At 39.4% G+C, this 6193-nt stretch overlaps 2 non-coding genes across 2 annotated transcripts; one reads left to right on the forward strand and one right to left on the reverse strand.

Annotated features, from left to right (window-relative positions):
* Positions 1-5207: 5207 nt before the first annotated feature.
* Trnat-ugu lies at positions 5208-5281 on the reverse strand. Its single transcript has one exon. It is a non-coding gene; the product is annotated as a tRNA-Thr (tRNA).
* A 360-nt stretch (positions 5282-5641) lies between these two features.
* Trnat-ugu lies at positions 5642-5715 on the forward strand. Its single transcript has one exon. It is a non-coding gene; the product is annotated as a tRNA-Thr (tRNA).
* The last annotated feature ends 478 nt before the right edge of the window (positions 5716-6193 follow it).

Raw genomic sequence — 6193 nt, forward strand, 5'->3', positions numbered from 1 at the left:
TCAATAATCAATAATCAAAATCAGTTGCTTATTGTTGTATATATTTAGGTAGCCCTGAAATGATGCTATCATAATTCTCATAATTTCTTACAGTATTTTCGGAAAGTAAAAACTACAAGTTAATAATTTATCTTCCTTAACTAATTGATTTCATTTGTTTTCTTAGGAGCACATATAAAACATGTAGAAAAAATGGATGAATTTTGAGATTTTCTTTATAAAAAATAATATTAAATTTAATTTAAAAAATGAAGAAAAGATGCATGAATTTTGACATTCACTCTATAAAAAAACATTATATTAAATTTAATTTCTTACAATAACGTTTAAAAAATAAGAAAAAGTGGATGAATTTTGACATTCATTTTATAAAAAAAATAGTGAACTTAATTTCTTATGATCACATTTAAAAAAATGAAGAAAAATGGATTAATTGTGACATTCACTTATGTCTTACAGAAGTAGAAATGTTAAATAAGGCATTCAAGTTTAATATTGAGCCATCATTTAACAAGAAGATTGCGAAAGAAGTAATTGCCCTCACTAAAATGACAACAGAAATTGCCAAATTAAATAATAATGAAACTGAGCATGTTGGTCATAAGCTACATAAAATAGTAAAAAATGAACTAAATAAACGAAATAGTGTTAATCATAAGACTAGAGCAGACCGACTAACTGTCGATTCTATAAATAAAACGCTTAATGAAGTGAAAGCTATTGCCACGAAAGCGGATAAGGGAAATACGGTCGTAATATTAAAAGAGGAGGAGTACGTTTCGAAGACCTTAGCGTTTTTTGTCGAAAATAGCATTACGGAAATTACGAAAGACATAACAGCCAATTTCCAAATTAAACTAAAAAATATTCTTAATCGCACACACTTCCTGCTGACAGAAGCCGAAAAAAGAAGATGTGTTATCATGAATCCAACGGCCCCCAAATTAAGATCACAGGTGAAGATACATAAAGATCTGCATCCGGTTCGCCCGATTGTTAACGGTCGAAATAGTCCAGCATATAAAATAACGAAATTGTTGAACCAAATTCAGAAAAAGACTTACGTGTATAAAAATAACTATTCGGTGCGTGATAGTATGACCATGATAGGTGAAATTAAAGATACGCCAGTCACTGACACTTCCCGTTTGGTTTCGTTGGATGTTAAGAACTTATACTCCAGTGTTCCGGTTAACGAAACTATAGAAATCATTAAGAGAAATTTTCTTAAACACGGTAAAATTTCAACGCAAGAGACAATTGAATTTATTGAACTCCTACAGCTCATTACAAGTTTTAATTATTTTACGTTTAATAACAAATTTTATATTCAGGACGATGGGTTAGCCATGGGGTCCAGTATTTCAGGAACTATGGCGGACATTTTTATCAACGACCTTAAAGTTCTAAATTCTGACGATAACATTATAGATAAAATTGTTTATTTCAAACTTTATGTTGACGACACTCTGTTACTTGTCGATGGTTCCCGTGAGGACATTGAGGAAATTGTAAAAAAGTTCAACGACGCACATAATAAAATAGAATTTACCGTGGAATATGAAACTGACAATTGTTTACAGTTCCTGGACCTGAATATAAAAAAGCAGGGCAACAAACATGCATTCTCCGTTTACAGAAAACAAACTACGACTGATGCCGTGATCCCGAATGATTCATGCCATCCGCAGCCTTATAAAGAATCTGAAACATCCCCTTTGAACAATTATACAAGACTGTGCTTAAACTGACACACAATATTTTGTTAGCGCAACGCAATCTGACTTTCAATAATCCCTACAAAAGAATGGCCCTGACTAACATTAAACTATACCTTTCACAAATCACTTACCTAACAAAAATCTTCGCTACTCAAGCTACTGCAATACAGAGAGCGCCACTACTGCCAGCTAAATAAAAGATTCAAACTACTGAAGGCACTGACTACTGATAGGCATAGTTAGCAAATGAAAGATTTTACTAGAGAACAAACAATGTATTTACCTTAATAGTCATAATATATATAGCAGTTCATGACAAATTACAAAACTCCGCCATCTCTCTCCCCACATCCACCACTGCTGGCGGCTCACCTTCAACTGCGCAACGCTACGCGCTGTTTATATCCAGCTGCCGCTGCTCAACACTACAATGGCAGACACCAATGCAAACTACCCACAGACTGCACACAGCACAGCCAGTGATTCTCACACAGAGCGCTATGTAACGTTGCCAATAAGAAAACATAAACAGCCTACTCACAAAGCTGCTTTCCGTAGTCTCGTGCATAGGGCAGTCAATATACCTATGAGCGATAAAGATAGGGAGACTGAAATTAATACCGTTAAGAGAATAGCGAAGAATAACGGTTACAGAATAGATATGGTTAAAAAACTGTTACGGAAAAGTAATAAGCGCAAAAAGAAAAAAACCTGATGGAGAGAAAGTGAAAATTATCGCGATGCCATGCTACGGAACAGTCTCACAAAAGATGGCAAATATTTTTAAGCCATACGATGTTAAAATAGCTTTTCAGACTAATAACCTAGCGAGGTATAGCCTTAAGCACGATATTGGCGAGAAGAGAAATAAGTTTGAAAGATCGGGAGTTTATAAGATTCAGTGCAGAACTTGTGATACAAAATATATAGGGCAGACAGGAAGATCATTCGCGATCCGGTATAAAGAACATAAAGATGCGTTCACGTCAGGAAATTATGACAAATCAGCTGTTGCGAACCATATATATGAAACAGGCCATCCCCTTAATAGCATAGAAGATACCGTAGAAATATTGCATGTAGAAAAGAAAGGGAGGAAACTTGATTTACTAGAGGAATTCGAGATAGCTATCCATGAAAAGAAACAAAGCAATATTGTAAATGCACAAGATAATTTTAAAGAAATGAGATTTTTTTAGCGGGTTTTTAGAATTATTTTAGGGTAGGTATGCGACTTTAAACTTGTAGCATGTCACTGACGGAGTTGCGAGAGGCTAACGATGTCAGACCAATGCAATAAGGAAATAAGGCGCCCAATAGCATAGCGTTACCGTCAAGCACACGGCTGTAGCCACGCCACAACACCTAGGCACGTCAGTCCACAACAGCTCCCGAGCCGGCACAGTGCGACAGCATATTTGGTAGCTATGGGACGGCCATCGACTTGTGTCAACAACTTCAATGTAAGACGAGGACCCACAGTTCAATATACTTTTAATTCTGTTTTACTCTATGGACTTCCCAACTATTTGTGATGGTATTTTGTCTTTTTAGTCCGTCTAATTTCATGACATAGACTTTACAACCTGATGATGAGAGCATTGTCTCTAGAAACGCGTTGTTTACGTATAAGAATCGCGGTTGAATGCTAATAGTGATAACCAGTAACCAATTTAAACGAAATTGTAATTTAAATAAATTTTATTGTGAATTGCACTTTTATCGCTGAATATTATAAACATTTATATTCATTTGAGATATGATAACAAGCAGTTTTGGCACACTGAATATATGTGATCGGGACAAACACGTTTTGAGCATTTTTCACACACTATTTTGGTTTTCGTGTCCGCATTTCTTGCACAAATGTAGCATCTTGCATTCCTCATGGGTTCTGGCTCTGAAGATGTTGAGGCGAGAGGAGTACCACCAAATTTTACAACAATGTCTCTCAGTTCACACATTGCCGTTTAATGAATCAAATACGAGTTTGCGGAGTATCGGAGCATACCTGTGGTTGGATTCAAGACTTCCTTTCAGATAGAACTCAACACGTCACTGTTAATGGAACTAAATCGAGAGATGTAAAGGTATTACCGAGAGTACCACAGGGAAGTGTGACAGGACCATTGCTGTTTACAATATATATAAATGCTCTAGTAGAAAGCATCAGATGCTCTTTAAGGCTATTCGCAGATGATGCAGTTGTAGCAATGCCAGAAGATTGTTAGAATTTGCAGAACGACCTGCAGAGAATTCACGAATGGTGCAGACTCTGGCAGACCTTGAGAGTAAATAAATGTAACATATTGATCATTGTAGGAAAAAAAATCCACTAGGGTACAGCTACACTATTAATGACAAACAGCTGGAGACAGTGTCTGTCGTAAAATATCTAGGCTTAACTGTCCATAGCGACCTGAGGTGGAATGACCATATAAAAATGATAATAAGCAGACACAAGACTCAGATTTGTCGGAAGAATGTTAAGGAAATGTAATCCACGATAGAAGTGGTTTATAAGGCCCTTGTTCGCCCGAATCTTGAGTATTATTCATCTATCTGGGATCCCTATCAGGAAGAGCTGATTGAGGAAATAGAGAAGATCCAACGAAGAGCGGCGCGTTTCGTCACGGGATCGTTTAGCTGGCGAGAGAGCGTTACGGAGATGCTAAACAAACTCCACTGGCAGATGTTACAAGAGCGGTGTTGTGCATTACGGAGAGATTTACTATTGACATTTCGGGACAGCACTCCCCCCATACATCTCGCATATTGACCACGAGGAGGAAATTCAAGAAATAGAGCCAATACAGAGGCTTAACCCGTGGCCTATGGGTCGTTCAAATTTTTATAAAAACGAAATTCCCATTCTTCTTAACACTTATCGTGCACATCTCATCCTTGGAGGTGACTTCAATTGTGTGCCCGACGACAGAGACCAAACTCCTAACTTGAACAGATTTATCGAACATGTAATTCATGGCATGCGTCTTCACGATACGTAGGAAAAACTACACGGCAAACGGGTAGCGTACACCTTCGTAACCAGTCATTCGGCAAGTCGGCTGGATAGGATCCATGAGTCGGATGCCCTCCAGCAACACACTGTGAACTGTGACATAGCTCCTGTCAACATCTCCGACTATTGTGCATATCAGTATTACCTTAACCTACAACGTCAGTAAATTTACCGCGGCAAAGGCTACTGGAAATTAAATGTCAGCCTTCTGCAGGATGCCGAACTTGAAGAGGAGGTGAACATAACATGGCAACAGCTGGAGCGGCACCGACGTCGTTACGCTACCGTTCTACAGTGGTGGATTCAGTGTGACAAGCCTAAATTACGCCTTACCCTCATGAGCTACGCCCGACAAAAAGCTTTTGGCACAAACAGAGTATTGAATTTTAAGTGATGACTAACTGAAAACCTCAGCTGCCGACAGGTGTTGTTGATATACCTAGATGTGGACAGCCGAAAATGTGTGCCCCGACCGGGACTCGAACCCGGGATCTCCTGCTTACATGGCAGACGCTCTATCCGTCTGAGCCACCGAGGACACATTTTCAGCTGTCCACATCGAGGTATATCAACAACACCTGTCGGCAGCTGAGGTTTTCAGTTAGTCATCATTTATTCCAGGGGAAAGCTGCACGGTCATCAACAGTAACTGTTCTTTCGAGAACAAGTTACTGCCTTCTTATATAATAGTGAAAGGCTACCCAGCCATTGACCTTCGTCTGCGCGAATGCGCACAGGTTGCCCAAACTCTTACGGGAATCGCCAAAGCGTGCGCGAGTAATGAGTGGGTGGGCAAAAAAAGGTTCAATGCATATGTAGAATTGTGGACAGTTGGGAATGTGAGTCTCATGGGAAGCGTGCAAGGGATAAGTCCCTGCAGTCGCGCTATTCGTCTGTGTCCTCGATGACTCAGCTGGATAGAGCGTCTGCCATGTAAGCAGGAGATCCCGGGTTCGAGTCCCGGTCGGGGCACATATTTTCGCTGTCCACATCGAGGTATATCAACAACACCTGTCGGCAGCTGAGGTTTTCAGTTATTCATCATTTATTCCAGGGAAAAGCTGCACGGTCATCAACACTAACTGTTCTTTCGAGAACAAGTTACTGTCTTCGTATATATTGAATTTTACTATCGCTGTTTGAGCGAACTGTACAGTCGCACTACTAATCCTATTCGCCATATTGATGTAGAGATCAAACAATATAAAGCGATAATCACGGCGATACAACGCAAACGAATGTAAGGCATCATCGTGCGAGCCCACCCCAAAGACGTTGCCGCCGAAGAACGGACCTCCATGTACCGTATTCTCAGAACGACGAAACGGTGTAAAGCCATGTTGATTGAAGCCGTCGTTGATGACACCGAGAATGCTATCACGAAGCAACGTGACATCATCTCGCACGTCTTCGACTATTATGGTCAACTTTACAAAAAGCAATCAGTTGA

This window comes from Schistocerca piceifrons, chromosome 10, assembly GCF_021461385.2.
Source record: "Schistocerca piceifrons isolate TAMUIC-IGC-003096 chromosome 10, iqSchPice1.1, whole genome shotgun sequence".
NCBI classification, from domain to species: Eukaryota; Metazoa; Arthropoda; class Insecta; order Orthoptera; family Acrididae; genus Schistocerca; species Schistocerca piceifrons.